Source organism: Netta rufina (assembly GCF_964035555.1).
Source record: "Netta rufina genome assembly, chromosome: 5".
NCBI lineage: Eukaryota > Metazoa > Chordata > Aves > Anseriformes > Anatidae > Netta > Netta rufina.
In genome coordinates, this window is record NC_140128.1 from 14465136 (window position 1) to 14486684 (window position 21549).

Consider the following 21549-nt stretch of genomic DNA (forward strand, 5'->3'; position numbering starts at 1 on the left):
AGAAATATACACCTATCAGGAAAACTCAGGATATATTAATGCATTTATTTGTTCACTCTGGTCTACTTTTTCTGTTGATAGTGTTTCAGAGATGATAACTGCAATGTTGGCATCAGTGAGCTATGAAGCTGTATATATCTAAGATTTTATTTGACAAAAAAGAAAAGCGTGGACAGTAATGATTTTTTTTTTTTTTTCCCAGAAACTCTTCTGAAAAGTTGAACTTTTAATTCTTTGGCAGGCAACCAAGATGTTTATTGGAAGAAAACTTCTGTAAACTTTGCAGATCTTTTCCCCAATGTTTTCTTTGAATGCCTGATTAATTTATACTATGTTGTTAACATTGGAATCTCAATTTCAAAAGAGAAGAGTATAGGAACCAGAAGTGTAAAATATCTGTATTGCATAGCTATATCTGTATTGCATAGGTAAGTCAGTTAATGGTTCCCTATAGCATGTTCTATGTCATCTACAAATGCTTGCATTGTATCAACTAAGACAATTGCCTGCCATGCTGATTTGGCAGATATCACTGGGACTCTTGCTTAGAGATGTACCGGGGGGGACCAGAACTCTGCAGACTCTGGCACCGCCATGGGTAAATTTCAAGTCCTAAATCAAAGAGGATGGCTCTGGAAAACCGCTCAATTGCAAATGTCTAAAATATATTCATTGGCCTCAACTGGCAGCTTGTTCATAGTCTGTAATGATGTTTGTATTTCATTTTTGAAATCGGACTGAATGTTTTACAAGCCATGAGTGGGCAAAAACAGTTAAGAGAAAATGGCATTAAGAAGACTGAAATTTCAATGCCAACCGATACCCTTATCATATCAGAAAAATACGGAAAGTTTGACAGTCTTGCCAGATTCTGTGTGAATGTAGTGTCTTTCTGTAAGCTAGTCAAGGCAAGTCTCTTAAGATGTTTAGTAATTAGATGTTAAGTAACGTTGCTCTCAGAAGTACTCCAAAGCAGTTACTGAAATAGAGCTGAACTCAGTTATCTTCCCTCAGTATTTTCCCATACAAGATTTATTCAACTCAAGCAGCCTTTGCAATCCTCCCCATTTGACAGTGCAGATAATGCAATACCTGGACTGCAAATGAGCTACTGTGAACTTCTGCAAGGTTCTTATTCTTACTATCAGTGAACTGTGAACATAAGCTTGTGACTTTTGCATCATATTTCTCAAGTTATTAAAACTGTTACGTTCTAGAGACGATCTTTAATGTGAACAACTGCATTGGCATAAATGGAGTAAACATCTTAAACATCTCTAAGATACCTTTGAAGTCTTCTGCAGGTAGCTTGCAGCATTGGCTTTATATCCAGTTGTGTACAGAAAGAAACAGTTGTAGGGTCTAGCGATAGTTTGTCATCTTACTTAGCTTAAATTACAGATCCCAGTATTTCAAAGACTGATAAAATAGATGAATCCGTAAAAATATATATATATTTTTTTCTTTCTTTTTAGTTCTTGTTCCCAAAGAATTGCTTTCAAAATGCAAGAAGTGCAACAAACATTTAACACATTTGTCTATTAATTTATTAGTTAAATATATTTTGAAGGGGAGTGCTTTTTTTTTTTTTTTTTTTTTTTTTTTTTTTTTTTTTTACCAAGACTTACAATGCTTATAAGCCTTTGAGATCCTAAAGTGAAAAATCATAATTGAATATAAACCTGCCCAGCAGTAAAGAGTCTGTCCATTTTGATGATAATCACATTTTAATTGTTTGCTATCAAGTAGTTATCTCCTTCAGTTTAAGCATAGTTTCAATCATAGTGAAACAAGGCAAGTTGACTGGTTTCTCTTATTTAATTCTCTTTTATATCAAATAGTATTTTATGGTATAGTATTCAAATACTAGCATGCATTCTCAGTAGCCAACTGAAAAATGCTTTACATTTGGCCACATTTTGAGCAGCTAACATGTCAAGCTAAAGTGTGGTTTATTCATACAATTTAATTCTTTGTTCATCAGCCAAGCTACAAAATAATATAATGAAAGATTTCTTTTTTTTTTTTTAATTTTCATCACATAATTTTTTTTCATGGGTTGTGTCAGATCGAGTGAACCCATCTGAAATGCTTAATTTCAGACTTTTTTTTTTTTTTTTCCCTGGCACTTCTGAAACAAATGGCTAGATTGCATGAAGACTTGAAACAGAGAATGAAGTAATGATTGTGCTGATGACATTATCTTTCTCTCCCAGAAAACAGTGTTTAGAGAGTTAGGCTCATAGGTGAAATAATACGATTTATTCTTCAACCTCTTAATGAGTTTTTTTTCACGGGTATGCCACTTCTGAAAACAGTGTGCTTTCCCTTGCATGATCCAAATTTATAGATAGCTTGAGTTACTCTAAAATTGAATTACTCTAAATCTAATACTTTACACAATGTTATCAATTTTGAATAATTAATAATTTAGTAGCAGTATTTTGAATATATAAATTTATCTGAAACATAGCCTATTGATTAAAATCGTAGTTCTTATATTTTTTCTTTACTTTATTTTCTTTCATGAAATAAGTAAATCCATGAGGCAAAGAGGTTTATTTTATCTAATTCCAGTGTGTGGAGGAATCATCTGCAGCAGGCTGTGTTAATGCAGAGTGAAGTGTATTCTTGTGTTTTTATAATATTTTAATTCCTCTTAAACAGAACAAACTGGAAGGTTTTAATACATTTCAAACCACTGTCCTAACTGCAAGTATGCTGTGATCCTCTTTCCCTCTCCTTCATTTTTTTTACACATTTAAGACTACAGGAAATTCCATGAAAATGCTATTGCGTTTATCAGAGAAAAAATATTGATATTACACTTAGATGTTGTTCTGACTCCTTCGGAAACAGGCAAAGGCATAGAAGAGTATCAGTTAGGTTGCTTGTGGGATAACCCCTTCCTAGAGGGATCTTTAATAGTCCTTTCAAAAATACTTCAGTAAAAACTAAGATAGCATTTCTAGAGCATGCTTCTTTTTCCTATTACTTTTTGTAGCACTATAACATGTATTTTAATCAAAATTAAGTATAATTACCTAAGTCAGTACAGGTCTTGTGGACATGATCTGGACATTAAACTTTATTCACAAGACTCCCCAAAGCAATCCATACCTTTTATATTTTATTAATGTCATAATGAACATACATTAAAGAATCTATAGTTAATTTGAAAATTGTATTGAGTAGAAGCCTTTGAATACAAACTTTGTTTCATAAATTTTCAACTTCTATAACACCTGCCATCCAAATATGAAATCAGTATTGATTGGTAAAGGGATATTGATTAAAGGTATTAAATGGACAGTTTCAAAATTTTAGCCAGTAAGTATTAGAAAGTATTGCACATGAATATAAAAATACTTCTATTTTTAAATAAATGTTTTTGAAAAAAATGAATTTTTTAAAATGCATTTTTTTTGCCATTTCAACTCCTTTTTTTTTTTTTTTTTTTTTTTTTTAAATTACAGATCTGATCAGTTTAGAAACAATATTAAATGAAAATGAAGGATAAAAATACTTAAAATAGTTTCAGGTCAAAGATAAGAAATTATTTTGGTTTTAACAGTTATATGACTGACCACTTTTGTTTTTTTTTTAACTGTATTTCAAACATGGAAATCTACCCCCAATAATATTTTTTTTAAATACAACTTTTTGCTATCACCAAACAGAAATTTATGTGAATATATTTACCTAGAAACAATTTTTACTTATATATGTTTATATATCCAACACATTTCTCTAAATTTTTTAGGTAAGTATTCTTGTTTTATAATGGAGACAAACATAACTTGGAGGCTGACAAAACTAGTGCAGAGGATGAAGTGAAAACATGACTCCTGGTTAAACATGCAAGTCATATAAGTTTATTTTTAACTGTACACTATGAAATAAGAAACTATATACGCATTCTGTATACCTTTTGAAAGCAGAAAAAAACAAGTAGATTTCTAAACAGCTTCCTGAATTTGAAACAAATTAATTTGCACAATATATGTGTTAAAGTAGACAAAGCCTAGTCCCATGGTTTAGTTAAAAATGCATTGGATGCAATGATAGAAAATACATTTTCAAAAACAATCTAGGTGAAGTATGGAATAGTATTCAGATACACACCAGAGGTTTCTAAGTCTAACATACATTCTAAATCCTTTTATGTGAAGACCTAAGAGTAGACCCTATCAGCTGCTCGCTCACTTCTGCTTTTTGAAAGGACTCATTTCGTTATCAGATCAGAGCCTAAGGAACAAATTTGCATGGTACTGAGCCAACTGAAAATGCATGTAACAAAATAAGCTGAGCATACTAAACCAGTACCCCTCCCAAACCTAACGTTAACTGTCTTTGCTGCAGAGTTATAAATTCAGATTGAAATGTTATAAGTAGATTTTATTTATTTATTTATTTTTTTTCGGTAAAGTAGGCATGCAAGCTATAAATTCGACTTCAAGCAAGTGATTTCTGCTTTCTCTGTGTCTGTCAGCACAATTGATACAGTGACATTTAGAGAAATTTTCTGTCCTGTGCTAAATTATCATTATAAAGGGAATGCAAGGGAAGTATAGGCTGCTTCTCTGATGCTTGACAAGTCTGTAAAATAAAATCTAAAAAGTGTAAGTCTTTAAAAGAGCAACTATTACTTATCCTCCTTTACCCTGGGTGAATATTTAATTATGTATTTCATTGCAATAATTAGTTGTATAAATCATATTTTGAGATCTGCTGAATCTCTTTTCTACAGATTATAAAATGAATCCTAACTTTAACATCTCAGTTAAGTGTCTTAGTGAGGTGCAAGACAAAACCGCACAGAAGTATTTCTAGTCTGAAGATATTGCAGTGAGTTTATTGAGGTATTGTTCAGGGCCAGGAAGCCAGAAATTCTGCATAAATATTGGTGATTTGTGGCTAGCACCATCTTTAAGTTTATTTTTAGGTTTTGGATTGCTTCTACGTTATCAGTATGAAGACAGACCTCAGACTTTGGAGATAACTGAGTTGATTGCAGTGCAGTTGAAGTAATTTGCATCTTTTATTGCTATGGTGAAATAGTTTCAGCAATGACAACCCAGTACAGAAGAACTTAGGAAGCAAAACCAGACTGTTCTGGCTAACTATTGGCCATGGTGAATTAAAAGTTAGAGAGATAGGCATATTCTGGTGGTATTCCACAGAAAGAGTTACAGTGCTGCAAAATGCTTTTGAGTTTTCATCTGTTAGTTTAACTTTAAAGTAGCTAGATGAATATAGATAGATAGATAGATAGATAGATAGATAGATTGATTTTTAAAAAATACAAATCTTGTAAACAATCTATAATTTGCTAATAATATACTAATATTATTAACACTAGCTAATGGTCATTCTCATCTAAGATGGCAGCATCTCCTGGTAGTACTTTAAATAATTGAATAATATATTGCCAAAATGCAAGAACCTTAAGGCAGAATCACGATTTGTGTTTAAAATGATGCATTGTCACCCTAGTATTCCTGTATAAATTTCTACAATGATTGATTCACAAGTACAGTTATTACATGCAATAAGAAGTGTTTGCAGAAGTGAACTTTGAGAACTTTGAAGACTACACATTTGCAACAGGTGAGGCAGAAACAGATTTTTCAGATTGAAGTTTAGTGACATTGGCTTTGGTCTTGCAGGGAACTATGGTACTGGTCCAATGAAGTGTTTCTTATTATTGTTCTTCTTACTATTGTTTCTCATATATTCATTTAATTTATATGAATAATCTTCTTAAATTAGTTATATACTGAAATTTGTAGTTTCTCAGTTATGAGACAAAGGGCAGAGTAGCTGCTTTACTTGCAACTTAGTCAAGTAAGACTTGTTTTTCTTTTTAGTATGTCTAATTGAATGTGTTAATGCACTTTAGGGACCCCTGCTCCCTGCTGCTATTTCAGGAAAAGAAGTGATTGTTCAGGGCCACAATGACTTGATCAGGTGATGTGACGAAATGTTATTGTGGTAAGGTGAGATGTGGCTAAAAGCAAATCTGCCAAAAACATAATTAGGATAAATGGAAGCCTATATTAATGAAACTCACTGAGAGGCTGATGTAGGAAGAAAATGTGATTTGAGAATAATTATTTGAAAGCAAAATCATCAAGGTTTATACTGTGGGGTAAAGAACAGCTGAGCATTCAATGACAGTTTGGAATTAAAAGAAAGTAAAGGATTGCAAATCAATAACAATGAAAAGTGCACTAAGTTAATGGATCCTTTGTTTCAAATCATAAGTGACAGTTTTGAATTCCAGAGTAAACCTTTAGTGATGGCCCTTTTCATTACCACGCAGAAACCCTGCCATTTTCCTTCTACAGCCGTACTCACTTGGCTCCGTGCTACTTTGATCTATGACTCTATTTGCTGTGCCTTTCAGGGGTAGGGAAGTGGGAACTCATTACTGAAAAACACCTGAGTGATTTGGAAGATAGATTTTCATGTCACTAGCTAATCCCTGAGGCTCAGCATCCACCCTTCGAACAGAAACTTAAGTAAAACCTGAGAATATGCTTTTCATGTTGCTGTTTCAATAGGGACCTTGCTGACTAACTGATTTAATGGGCATATCTGTTTACAGGCACGTCTGTGTATTTCAGCGGAGTAAACGTTTTTCCTTGTAGCGAAGTAGTACCTTGGTGGTTTTCCTAGTCCTGTCTTTTGCTTTTATCAGTGTGTAATTTCCATAGCACTCTGGGCCACTGATGTTTGACATGTAGGAGTTGAAATAGTCAGAAGAGTTCAGAACATTCAAGATAAAATAGCACAAAATTATACCATAAGAGAAAATCCTGTAGACGGAGACGATTTAGGTCCCCCTCCCCCCCTTTTTTTTCTCCTAATTATTCCATCAGATATCATTAAATGCTACAATTATCATTTCCCATAAGGCAATTCTGATATTTTTCCCTTTGATTACTTTTAAAATGTCTTATTTAGGAAAACAATCAGAAGTACCCTATGCATACTGCTATATTCTTGCATATGCTTTGAAGCAGCAACTTGGTTGCAGGAGAAAATAGTTTTATCTCTCAGGATTAAAAATAAATAAATAAATAAAGGATGAGTAAAAATTATGTGAGAGTTCCTATTTACAATAAATAAATAGGAATCACATTATGTGACCAAGACAACTATTTAATGTAAAAATAGACGCATAGATGACTCAAGCCACTAAACATTAGAGGCAATGACACCACTTGTATCTGTAATGACTGAGGCATTCTCTCATATTTTACAAGATCTATGTTCTATCTTCCCGAATGTGTCTCTAATCATAAAAAAGTGTTTTTATACTGCTTTTGTAACATTCACATGTCATAGAAGAGACATTTTGGAATGTCTCTCTTATGGGGAAAGGCTGAGAGAGCTGGGCCTGTTCAGTCTGGAGAAGAGGAAGCTCAGGGAGGATTTTATCCATGTGTATAAATACCTGAAGGGAGGATGAAAAAAACACAGATAGGCTCTTTTCAGTGGTGCCCAGTGACAGGACAAGAGACAATGGGAACAAACTGAAGCACAAGAGGTTCTCTCTGAATATCCAGAAACACTTTTTTTTTTTTTTTTTTTTTTTTTTTTTTTTTTACAGTGTGACAGAGCAGTGGCACAGGTTGCCCAGAGAGGTTTTGGACCTCCTTGGAAATATTAAGAAGCTGTCTAGACTTGGTCCTGGGCAAACAACCCAATTGGTCAAAACAACCTTCAGAGGTCCCTGCCAACCTCAAAAATTCTGTGATTCTGTACTGTTCTCACAATGTAAAATGATCTTAGAATGATCACAAAGTGCAAGTATATATAGGCATGTGCTGGCCGTCTTGCATCTTGACGCAGCTTTGGTGTTGTTTAGTGATACAGATGCACTTTCACCAATGGGATGAGCAGTATTGCTATTGTTTTAAATGGGAGAAGTAATGCTAGGAGTTTTAATTAATATCACTGTTATGCATATAGGATTACAGGAGAAGAATTAAAACTGGGAACTCAAAGACAAAGTTAAAAGCTGTGTTTCTGTTTTGAACAGTGGCTTGCTCTGTGACCTAGGGCAAACTGTTTTAATTATCTGTGCCTTCATTTTCCAGTTTGTGGAACCCAGATAATAAAATGCACTACCTTGCAGGGATGTTTTGAGTTTCAATTAGTGCTTGTCAAGTGCTCTGAGCTCCATAGATAAAAGACGCTTATAGCAGCAGGAACTATTATTATTGTTATATCATTATAATACATGTTAGCTTAGCTCTGTGACATTAATCTTCATTTATCAAGAGACTTATAACTCATTCCTGGCCACCTCTCTTGTGCATTACAATTTTCTCTCTGTGCTGAAGATATATGTCACGTTGGTATAAACCCATGATTTTTATACCTATATGTACTATGTATTTCAATGATACATGGGAGAATAGGTATTTTTTAAAGTTGCTGAAAATAAATTATGTCCATTGACTATAGTAATTCTACTCTTGACTGATGTTATATTTTTACTTTTTTTTTTTTTTTTTTCTTAAAGTATTGCAATTAACTACTAAACTTATTTTCTTGTTTTTAAGCGTGTCTCAGATAAAGTGTTGTGTCACATATGGTATTATTGCACTTACTGAAATATCAGTAGGAAAATCATAATGTGGACCTGCTTTGGCAACTGCATTATTAGATAACAAACATTAGTACAAAAAAGTACATTGTATGTTACTCACCTTGTAAAGTGAAACTTATTTAGTGCTCATGGTGTCTAATATATTAGTATTTTATCTAAAGTACAGGATTTGCTGCACAGCATTTGCTTACATGGCTATATCTCTCTGCTAGTAGCCAAACATTACATAACACCAAGAGGGTTTGGAAGGAAGAAAAGCTGTGTAAAGCAGTATTAACACTAAGAGATGTAGTGTCAATTGTTGTTCTTAGGATACATATTGGAGATCATCCTTAACGGCTGGTAACATAGATCTCTAAGTCATGTGTATATCACTAAGTTTTAACAATACCTGCAGTACCTGCAAATTATTTTCACTTTGTTCTGCTCACATTTGTTCTGAATGTCTTATTGACCTTTTTTTTTTTTTTTTTTTTTTTTCTAATGTCCTCCTATGGTTTGCAGAGGTGCTTGATATATCTTGAGAAAGGTGGAGAGTCTCATTTTGATCTTGTACTATTGTTTCACAGGCTTACTTTACTGATGTAAATGAATGAGAATATAGAAAAATTATTTCTATAATTTCATAACTGGAATTGGTGAGTTTCTTTCCAAATGTTGTATATGAGTAGTTTGGCATGGTTGGCTTCATGCAGTCTTTTATCAGCACTTGATTCTGAATGAGTATTTTTAGTTGGCTGGCAACAGTAAGAATCCTGCTCATTGCTGGCTTGTACATACCATGTACATGGCTTGCTTTTTTTTTCCTCTCCTCCCCACCCATATTCAACAACAACAACAACAAAAGAGGAAGCTAGCAAGGAATTTGATTGATTTTAAAGCAAACGATATAAAAGACCACTTATCAAGCTTAGCAGGCTTCTAAAAGTATTTTGTGGTGTGTTTCATGTGATAAAATGGCACTATTGAGAATTATAAAGCAAAGTCCCTTTCATTCAATAAAAATGAAATGATGACTTTTAGTTAAACATTGTCCATTAAGGAAAAGCCAATTTGCTGCTACTGTAGCATCTCTTGATGCACACTGATTTTATTATTTCTTCACAGGGATGTGTTTTGTTGAGACATTATCAAGGATGAAATTTAGAGGCAGTAGCCTTTGTTTGGAATAAAGTTGCCAACTTCCCCAAGTTGCAAAAGATACTGAACCTAAGCTCAAATGTTACTGGATTTTTATTTTGCTAAAGAAGGCTTGAAAAGTCATTCCATTCTAATTGAAAAGAAAGAATTATTGGAAATATGAAGGGAGGAAAGAGAGGAGAATATAAATGGAAGAGAGAATGCAGTGTATTCAAAGTTATTTCATAGAAAGGACAGAGAAAAGAACAAATGAGAAACTAAAGCCTGTCAGATCTCTACATCTGTTAATGTTAGTGAATTACCATCTGGTGGTAACATGTAGATGGACAACTCATATGCAGGACAGATCTTCATATGATGAAACAGATTCAAAATAATGATTAAAATTGCAGTATAGCAAACTGCTAGCTTTATCTTGCTGTTGGCATGGGAATTTATACAAAGAGCTGGTAGTTATTAATATGGTAATCAAAATCATGAATCACATACATGTAATGAGAAGTTTCATTTGAAATGCAAGTTTGCATTGAAATGAATCTTGACATTGAAAAGAGTGAAAGGAGTAACCAGCAATCACCACGTTTGTTTGAGAATATTAGTTAATGAGAGACATGGCACAATTCTGAGCACGTGGTATAGTCTTGGGTGATTTTAATGTGACTTGTTATCAGTAAAATGGTATCCAGGCTTGGCCTTGACATTAAATTCTTTGCTACCTCAGAAGGAAGTCCCTGCTTTAGAATTATAGAAAAGCAGCAAAGAAGTAAAATCTTGCAGAGAGTTCTTCTTCCATGTAGAAAGCGTTTTCCTTTCCACCTATGTAACATGCTGTCTGTGTCTTTCTCCTCTTAATGCTGTTGACTATGCCAGATAGAACTTAAATTCTTCTTCCTGCCTGTGGATTCCTTTGGCTACTTGTGTGTGTGTGTGTGAATGAGAGAAAGAGAGAAATTCTATACTATGTTCTCATTAAATACATCTTTATATGTATGCCTCTTCTCTGAATTCCTGATTGCTATGACAGGCCATTTTGGAGGCCCACAGGAAATGGAAAATAAGACAAACTTCAACAAAGCTGTGTAAGCTCTCATTTTCTTAAATTGTTTATTTGAACAGCAGAAAGCATTGTAACTCTCAAGTTAAAAACATTAAAGTTAATACTGATTTAATCAAATTATTGGGTTATTGAGAAAGCATCAGGTTGCTTTAGCTCACAGAAACATGGCTATACTGTACTTTAAAGAATGCTTCTGTCCACAAACATGAATAAGTTTCTGATCTTCTCTAGCAGGGTGTTTTACCCTGATCCTGAAAAATGTTGACCAGCCACAAAATCCATTGATTTTATAGGGTTTTGATCATTTAATTTCATGTCAAGAATAAGTTTATTTGGTGGTGAAATGGTCTTTCTATGTTGTATGCACATCTAAATCAGTCAAGATAAAAATGGGTAACTAACTTCCTATGGAGTATAGAAGTTTCCTTATGAAGCATTTTTGTCCAGTGTGACTTGTGAGGAAAAGGTAAGTATGTGGGAGTAAGAGACTACTACTTCCTTTGAGTGGCAGAGTACTTTGGTTTCCAGATTAAAGACATAAGAAAACAGTATCGGCCACCCACAAAATATAGATACCATAATATAGTTATTATTCCTAGATTACAAATTACAGGAAATAGTTGGATTGTGATGTAGACGAAGTAGATTTGTAGTTTCCAAATTTTGAGTGCCAAGTGACTCATATATATTAAAAAAAAAAAAAAAAAAAAATCTGATTTCAGTAAAAATTGCTTTTGGTAATTCCCAGATAATTCTTCAGTGTATGGAAGTACTACATATTTTAGAACATTTATTTTACCTTTGATTTATTTTTGATTCTATTATATAATAAGGGATGTAGCAGATTTTTCACTTTTTATAGTTAAGGAAACCTGAAGAAGACTCATTTAGAAATGCATAAGAATTCTTGTAGTTCTGGTCAATAGCAGCAGATTGTGTCAGTTCACTAGTTTTTGTTTGTGTGTGTATTGTTGTGTCGACATGCACTTCCCCACCCCTGCCCCCCCCATTTTTTTCTGCATCCTTTTTTTTTTTTTTTTTTTTTTTTCCCAGTGATGAGCAACAGTCACACAGATGTGTTTGGTATATTTCTGTCATTTGTAAAATTAGTCTAACTCCTGTGAAGACTTCTTTATATTTTTAATGTAGGTCATAATTCTAAGTTTGGAAAGAAATTAAGCTATTTAATACTTAGCTGGAGTCTTTGTGAATTATTTAGAAGTCTTCATATATAGTCTGATTGAAATTTTAATGTTCAAAAATTATAAATTTATGGATGTTTCTTATTTTCTGTTTTAGATATTGTAGAAGTACTACTGTGACACCAGTTGTATGTGGTAGGATTTGTCAGAATCTCTTTTCATAATGTTCACTGCTCTCTGTCTCGCCCTGTCCCAAGATTCTGCTTTTACACTGTAGCTGATAATGTGGATGATTTTAGGAGAAGATGCTTGGTATAACATACTTCATTCTCTACTAGTGATATTTTCTATATAGGGTTCAAGGGAGCAGAAAATTATTATTAAAAATGGTTGAGGTAGTTCTCTGAAGGTAGGAAGGGAGCAATTATATTTAATGTCATAATTTCTGTTGTCACTTCTCCAAATTTCACAGAACTATAAAATACTGCTGACATTTGTATGGTATCATATAATGTATCTAACAACTGGCCTTCATCTTCTCTTATAGTAAGACATGAATTAAGTGCATTTACAGTTGGCAGCAATCCATTTCAGTGCTAGGATGTAGCACTAGAATTATGTGCTTTTCTCCAGCCCTTTTGCTTCCGCCTTTTAAAGAGCATGATAACATTCTCACAATTTAAAAGCTATTATACAGAAGGAAATTGTAATCCTTTGTCTTCTGACAACAGAAGGGACTTATTGACCATCTAAATAGCCTATATGTTTTGTCCAAATAAGCATCTGAGTTTTCATAATGTCTTTTGTTAGTTTCATTGAAAGTGAAGAGCAGAATGCAAAATATGGAAACTCACATCTATTAGAATTACTATTAAATTATGTTTTAGAGTAAGAACAAACATTCATCTTTGTTCTTCTTTCTCTACAGTTTTACTGTAGTACTTCAGGACCAAAAAAAATAAGGAATAAAGGAAGAGTACATCAGTGCTGTAGTTTTTACATTGTTTTTCTTGTACATCTAGTGTTGCACCATTGTGTTGGTTTTGGCTCAAATCATGAAGTGCATTTAAGTATTTACACTATACCAACTTAAATTAATGTGCAAAAATACAGTACAAGATTCATCAAATATGATCCAATTATTATAAATTTGGATTACATTATGTCTGATGAAAATGTTTGTCACTGGAGGCTCTGTAGGAAATAAAGCTATGGAGAGACTGGTATAATCTGTGTAGATGAAATAAGAAAAGGTCCGGTGGAAACAGTGTTAGATTTTCTGGATCAGTCTGTATGATTTGGATGACTTCAGCTCTACGTGAAGAGCATGCAAGCAAGATTACTGTACTTTTTTTAATACCCTTGTTTTTTTCCTCTTGATTCCATGAGCTGCTGATAATTCTACTCTCTTCTATTTTACCTTCGTCTGCAGCTTTACCTTTCATGTCTTGCATGGTTTGAGGCTACGTAATTTGTCACAGTTCTTTCCTGTAACATAGTAGGTTTCAGTAAATTCTTAACTAACATTATACACCTGTGTTGTGTTAAAGCTAGCATTGGGTCACAGAAAACTGACTCCTATGGAAAGACTTGGAAGGAAATGATGGAGGAGGATTTTTTTTTTTTGCCAAAGCATGTAGAGGCTGATCCACTACTTCAACCTGAAGTAGTCTTTATCCCATTCAGTCAATTCAGTTACTGTTGAGCTAGGAGGTCTAAAATTTTCTTTTAAGTCATCTTAAGATCATTCCTGGGAGCTTTCAGCAATGATTCTTCTTCATTGGACTTTAAATTACTCATTAGAGCAAGAAGAAATGGTGAGCTTTTTATCCCAAATACTAACCTAATTTATAACTGTAAAATTCCACAAGCATTTTAGCTTCTTGAAGAGTCACAGGGAGGCAACATAGTCACAAAGTTAGGTTATAGTAAAAATGGATTAATAAATCCATAAACAGAGGTTTTCAGTATCTTGTGGCTAGGATGAAACAAAAGAGACATAATATTTTCTCCTCTTATTGGCATATGTAATTCACCAAGAGCTCCTCTTCCCTCTGCTTATCATTTATTAATCAAACCTTGGGGCTATGGTACAAGACTGCCTCATACATCTTAAGGCCCTTTTTAGTTCCAGATACTGGTCTATTCTACTGTTCTGTTCTATTTCTACAATCATTCCTCTCTCAGACACCTATATCTTTTCCTTCTCTACGACTTAGGATGCTCTGGGTTGTTTCATGTAATTGGGAAAGAGAGGGCAACCATGTCAGTGCAGAACTACCCATGGGGAATCTTTGCATTTCTCTTGCTGCTCTTTTGAGCTCAATGACAGAGCAGACAGTTGTTTTTACTTGGCATCTAGAGTGCCAGGAATAATGATGTTACATTGCCAGCTTACAATTTGGAGGTGCCAAACAGGTGCCATTGAACTATTTGCAACACTCCTGAGTGTCATCAGATTCTTTTGATCTTGCAAAGCTGTGGATCAGTGTATTTAGGTATTTAAGCTCAAGTTTTTTCAAAGTGAAGTGTAACTTTAAATAAATAAATAAATAAAATAATAGAATAAGTTAATATTTCCGTTCTTATGTCTTCTTCACTTCTGATGAAGTGTCTCTGCTGCAAATAGTGAAAGAGCTTCTGTTCTTCAGCAGCTAACAGTGAACATTGCAGACCTGTTTTGCTGGTGTAATGCAAAGTTTTACATTTAAAGTCATTTTGTCTGTAGGCATATAAACACTATAACAATAAGCTTATGAGGATAAGCTTATTGCTGTGAAAGGGTTTTGGTATCCATTCAGTTTAAAGTTTGATTTAATTAATGAACAGTGAAATATAGGTTACTAAAATCCTTTAACATTGTGATACCTATTCATTTACAATGAAGATCAAAAAAAGTGAGTTCTTGCCAACAAATCATCACAGATTCAATTTTTGTCAAGGAGCAACATTCTGCTGTATTGTTGGCATAAATATATCTGTTGACAGTTTTTGATTTCTTCCTGTTGTTGTTCTTCATCACGAGGTACATTTGTTTTGGATATACTTAATGCATTATCATGTTTCCATTAATGTTTCTTTTCTTTGAGACTGAATGTCTAAAAACCGAAGGAAAAGTAAGTAGATCTTTAAGAATCTTTGAAGCTTTTCTTTTGTATGGTATGCTGTATTAATGATGCTCTACAGGGAAATAATTGAAGAAGTTTAATATAATTCTGTGGTTCAGAAAGGAAACATGACAGCCTTACATTACTACTAATTGAATTTAATGAGCTTCTTAGCATCATGCGAATGAAATAGAAGCTATTCAATTTAGATGATTCGCATTATAATTAAATAATTTCACATTTGCCTCAGGGGCAAGTTTAATCTTAATAAGACCTTTTTACAGAAAGGTGATGTTGTGTATCTTTGCATCTATTATGGATGTATGCTTCTGAAATACTTATATTAGTCAAAGTTTTATCTTGAAATAGATAAACATGGCAGCATTTTCTCTAGAAATGTTTTTGTAGTGATTCATTTTCTGTTTTAGGAATGGTGAAAAGGTATTTTCTTCAGAACGCCATTATGTCCACAATTTTAGCGGAGTGATACCAGGCAATTTCCCTGTCTAACTCTGAATGATATTTTGACTTTAGCACAGTTGCAAAAGAGAAGAAACTTAAATTTGTATTGTTAAAGATTACTGCACACTTGTGAGACTTTACTGTATTAGCTGATTGAAATGAAGTTGGGCTTTCACTGCTATTTTATTACACTCCCTTTGATCAGATTAAAATCCTTAATAAAGCTTTGAACCAAATTCACATATTTACCTAACAGAGTTAAGAATTGCCCAGATGTTATGTCATCAATATAGGTGATTGGTTAGTTGAACTAACACTGATGAAATGCCTATGCTGGTTCTTAAGTCTTCCACTTCACAAAATGGATATAATCAGTTTATTTTCTTGCAGTATACTTTTCTTCATTTTCAGTGTATTTAGTACCTAACAGCAATTAGTTGACTGACTTCCTTTTGTGATCTCAGTTGTGAATCAAAGGATTTCTTTTTGTACAAGATAACTGCTAATTTAGGTGCCTAGAACCTAGTGTATCTCAGTTCAGCACAACAAGGAGTTGTTTATCCTCCTTCCCACAGGTTCAAGTTTTCCTTAATTTCTTTGAAATTCAGTTTGAAATGGTTATCTTGATATATGCTTATCAAGCCTGCAAAAGAGGCCAGAGATGACTCAAGGCTGGAGGCATCATCCTGTAAAACTGAGAAGTCATTTACCTTTAACAATAGTCTCTCAAAGTGGGTGGTGGTGAGAAAAAGCTTGTAGTACAGCTACTTATACCATTTCTGCTCTGTGAATAAAGACAAGACAAGTCTCCAGGGCTGTCAATCCTGCATGAAATTCAGATATTTTTACAATTATTATTTTAGCTCTGTGAGTCATTCAGTGATACATAAGGATACATGCAATAAATAGATAATAGGTTAGATCTAGCCAAAGTACTTAAGTGTGGTACTGGAGATGCACTTGTTATGCTTTTTTATCTCTGTGTCATTTTGTAGTGATATTTCTAGGTATACAAAATCAGTGATTCAAGCTTAGGTGGTAATACTTTAAATTCTGCTCCTTATTTTCCTATTAAAACAACAACAAGAACAAAGATATGGTAGGAATATGTTCTTGTCATTTCATACACACAAAATCAAGAGCCATTTCTCAATCTCTTGATTCAGTTTCACTAGCCATGTCTGATCTGATACCTCAGAAGAAGCCCTGCAAAAGAACCCACAATGCTATATGGAAGCTTGAGAGATTATCAAGACTTAAAAACCTCCATAATTCCAGTAGCAGTTTGTTTGCTGCACAGACAGGAATGTTGATTATTCTTGATTTCATCTTAATGAACACAGATGTATTGAGCCATGCAGTTATTCAGCAATTAGATATCTAGCCATAATATTTGACTCAGTGATATCATCAGCATTGATGCTTAGAATTGAAAATGCTAAACACAGATGAAAGTACTCCGTAGTATACGGAAAAGTATTTCTTGGCCTTTTTTCCTTTTTTTTTTTCCTTTTTTTTTTTTTCCTCCCCCCAACGCAATATGAAAGAATAAAATATATATTTAATATGGCTCTTTCATTATTTAGATTTAGATTATTCAGATGATTTAACTTGCCTTTCATAATTTTAAAAAAATATTTATTTTCTTGTGTATATGTCTTTATATTAGAAAATTGTACCTCTCCAAACTTCTTCAGATGCAAACCATGTTACAACTTTAGGAGTCTTCCTTATCCTTTATAGAAGTTACCAATATGTTTCTCCACTTCATATACATGGATATATAATACCTACACGTGAATTAAACACCTGAGCTTACAGAAAGAAGAGCTTCATTAAATTTACTCAGAAGGACAAGTGTTGATATGTACTTTGATAGGTACTTTCATCTATAATATCACATGCACAAACAGGTATTCATGAATAGCGACGAACTCTAAAAATCACCATTCTGCGAAGTTACAGATATGTTATATCTGATTTCCTCCACAAAGTTAGGAAATTAAACTGAACGTAGGAACATGACTGCATCACTCCATTGTTATTTTTTTCTTTGAAGCACAATGAGGAGATCAAGCATTTTTAGAAGAATCTTAACATATATTTACCATGCTTAGTATTTCTCTACCGTATTAAAAATAATAATAATAATCCAATATTTTTCCTAGTGTCTTTTTTAATTGTTTCTTATCATTTTTCAAAGTTTTAATAATGGACCTAGGACAACTAGTTGTTAATTGAAAGTTAGACATGACATACCTTGTGCTACTGTCTGTGGACAGGCATCTGTATCAAAAAAACGACTCGTCAGGAAAAGTAATTTTTGAACATGGAATTGGTTTGATTTCCAGTTTACCTTGTAGAGAAGTCTTGATAATGGCAGGATTATTTGTAGATGTATGGTCATTTCTTACATTGTTCTGAGAGCAAGAGGATTTCGAGTTAACATTGTAAAAATACATCAAAAGAACAAACATATTACTGCTACAGAAGAAGAATCATTATTTGTATCTGAATGTTACCTATCAGGGAAAGGTGTCTGGTTCTAATGTCATGTCATACGTATGTAATTTAGACAGTGAGTAGAAGGATGTAGTAGGAATAGTAGGAGTGTTTCAGGCAGTACTAGGGAAATGGAACAAATTAATGGTGAAGTTAACAGGTGTTCGTAAATGTCTCTTTCTTTTTGAAGGTCTCTGTAGAGTTTTTCCTCTTTCCTAAAACCAAATTTATAATAAGAACAGGAAGAAAAATGTAGTTTAGAGGTGCCTTCCTTTTTTTTTTTTTAACATATTTTTTAATATTTTATTTTAATACATTTTTTAAAAAATAAACTCTTATTTTTTCCTTCTTCTTGTTTCTTTACTCCCCAGTTCCCCCAGCAGTTTTTACAGATTTTTTTTTCTCCCCTTTCAGAAGAAAGTGAACATACCATTATATTTCGATCTTTGATATAACTTATATTTATTCATCTAACAAATATATGTTATTCATCAAACAAATATATGCCTGAGCCAATAGATTATATAAAGGTACTGAACTTTTTTCCCCTCCCTCTATTTCAAATATATTTAGATAATTTTGGTTTTGCCATTTTCAAAAACAAATCAAAGCCAGGATGATGATGATGATGATGATGATGATTAGAATAGAATGTTCTTGTTTTCCAGATGAATCTGCTTAGGTTCATATAAAGGTTCATAGGACAGGCTGAAATAAGAGGACAGAATAATCTCCTTTCTTAGCATCCATGTGTAATGTTCCCTGTATGGGTTTCCAGTATGCACAGCCCAGCCACTTCACCATTGAATATCCCCAACACCTACACTCCTGATTAATGGACTGTATGCAGACTAACAATGTAGAGTTTAAAAGTTTTATCCACTATGAGATTGTCTTGTTTTCACTGCAGTGAGCTGTCTCCACAGCATGTATTTTCCAATGGTGTAATATTATAAAGACTGTATCATTGCATTGTTGAGTATTTTAACTATTAAACAAAAGTTAGAACTGTTGTTATTTTCTTTTGGAGTTGATATATTTTAATGCATTTGATAAAATTTCTAATTCTTTCAAAGTGTAGTTTAAGGCTACTTTAAATTTATTTAAATGTAAAATAAAAATGTCATCTTTGTCTTTTATTCCATCTAATCTTTGGATCCACTTGTCATATACTTCCTCCCCTTTTTGCTTTGTATCTGTCTTCAACAGTGATTTATTCTTTTGTTTTTCTTCTTATGCAATGTGTGTGTTTAGAAGTGTTGCATACAACTCACATGTTGGCAGTTATATACTACTCATGGGACCTTACAATATTGCAAGGATAAATTGAGACCATAAGTCCACTGTGGATTTGCTGACTTGATCTGAATTTAATTAAGATGTGAAGAGGAGTGTTATTAATTATTACAAAAAGTGATAGAGCTATTTTCTGAAGAGAGAAGTGCGTTCGTATCAGCTGTGATCAGAAAAGCAAAGAAATCGTGTTCAAAAGTGATGTACCATCCTTCCTTTGAGGCCAGCTGGCCATGTGTGTGGCTGAAGGTGGATGATTGTGTAAGACAGGCAGTGAAAAGAGGTGATAGGGTGATGATTTTCATCATATGTTGGTCTTTTTATCTCTCCATCCACTTAGTTGCAGAGACAGAACTTCACTGAGCTTGTCAACAAAGCCATTATTCCACTCATTGGTCAATATGTGTTCATTTTCTGCTGAGTGCTTTGTGGATCAATGCAATGCATGCTGATCTTTTTCTCAGGTTCGTTTTTGCAGGGGCAGTTATGTCTAATCCTCAGTTCGTCTGCATCATGAAAACATCATGATTAGAAGGTGACAAATTGTTGAAATAGTAATTCACCTCTGTGGAAACTCAAGGACAAAGGCTTGATAAAATCTTTTATCTTTTGTATACGAAGCCGCTGTAGTCCTTATTATGGTTGTTATAGTTTGTGTGCTTTTTTTGCTTTACCTTTATGTGTCTGGTAACTTCATTTGTTGGGTTATTTTTACTTTTTTTAAAGGAGTTTAGATTTTTGTTTTGACCCTCTTAGGAGGGATTCTGTTCATAGCTGAATCTGGGAAAAGGAGGAGAAGAAGATGGAAGGGAAAGTAATCCAGTACGTTCTAAGGAAGAATAAATAAATAAATAAATAAAAAGCTTTCTTCTTCTGTTTAACCTAATCTGTAGTCTACAAGGATACTGAAATAAATACTGATTAAAAACAAAGAATTGGCTTTTCAACCAGAAGTGTTCAATGTTACTTTATGATGTCTTCTGTGCTTTCTCTACCTAATCTTCTCTACCTTATTATTATTAATAATTATTATACTAATAATACTAATAAATATACTAATAATTATACTTCTATACCTTATTATTATTAATCTACCTAATCTTCTCTACTTTATCTATATCAGTGAGAAGTATCTGTAAGTTGAAATGAGTCTCTGGAGGGTGGGAAATGGAGATGTTTGAAAAATGCGCTTTGATATGCCACTCTGAACTGCATATTACAAAATATGGAGAACCACATGGCACCTTGCTGTGTAATGTAGCCTGTGAAGGGCTTGTATAGAAGATAAGATGTACTGGCTTGATCCAGTTAGGGATCATTTATGGATCAAATGTTTTTGAGAAAACTGATTTTTAGACTGCTTGATGTATGCTTTTTCTAGTACACATGGATTGATTTGTAGGGAATACAAAGACATGTCTGTAAACCTGCAAATGAAAATAAGGACAAGATATTTCAGTAAAAGTTTAGGTTACAGGCTTTCAGTTGTTTGTATGCTTATTGATTTGCTTGCTTGTTTTGTTTTTAATTCCAGTCATATCTTAGTAGCAATGATAACATGATTCCTTCCTCAAAAATAAGAACCTGTCTTATATTCAGGAATTGCAGAACATGTTTCCACATATCTTTAATCCTGAACATATACTGCTTTAATAGAGGGGTAATACAATCCTTTTTATTCCATCATCCTACTAAGATACTCAAATACTGTTTCCAAGGCATTGGTAAAATATAATGGCAATTACTGTAACCTCAGGATAATCTGGTTGTAGGGTATTACTTGCCTGAATATCATTTATCTATATCTGTATATTTATGACATGAAGAATTATCTTTCTTTGATTAGCTGTGGACTAAAATTTTAGATGTTTGTGAATTCTGAGTGTATGAGAATATATCACGTGACTTAGACTGTTGCATTGATAATTAATATATAATAATGGTATATAAATATATAATAATATATAAACATTTAATAATGATATGATAATGGATATATAACGAAACAAAGTTTATTTTTAAAGCCACTTAAGTATAAAATCTTTCAGGCTTAGCCACTTCTTATTTTTTAATGCATTCTGAATAAAACCAAATATTGCCCTGTCCAGATAAATGAAATCATTTGAATTTATAAATCTCAGTGTGGAAAATAGTTTCCATTTCTGTGTGTGTAAATAGTAACTATGATATGTCTTTTTACTGTGTCCAGAAGTTTCATCTCTT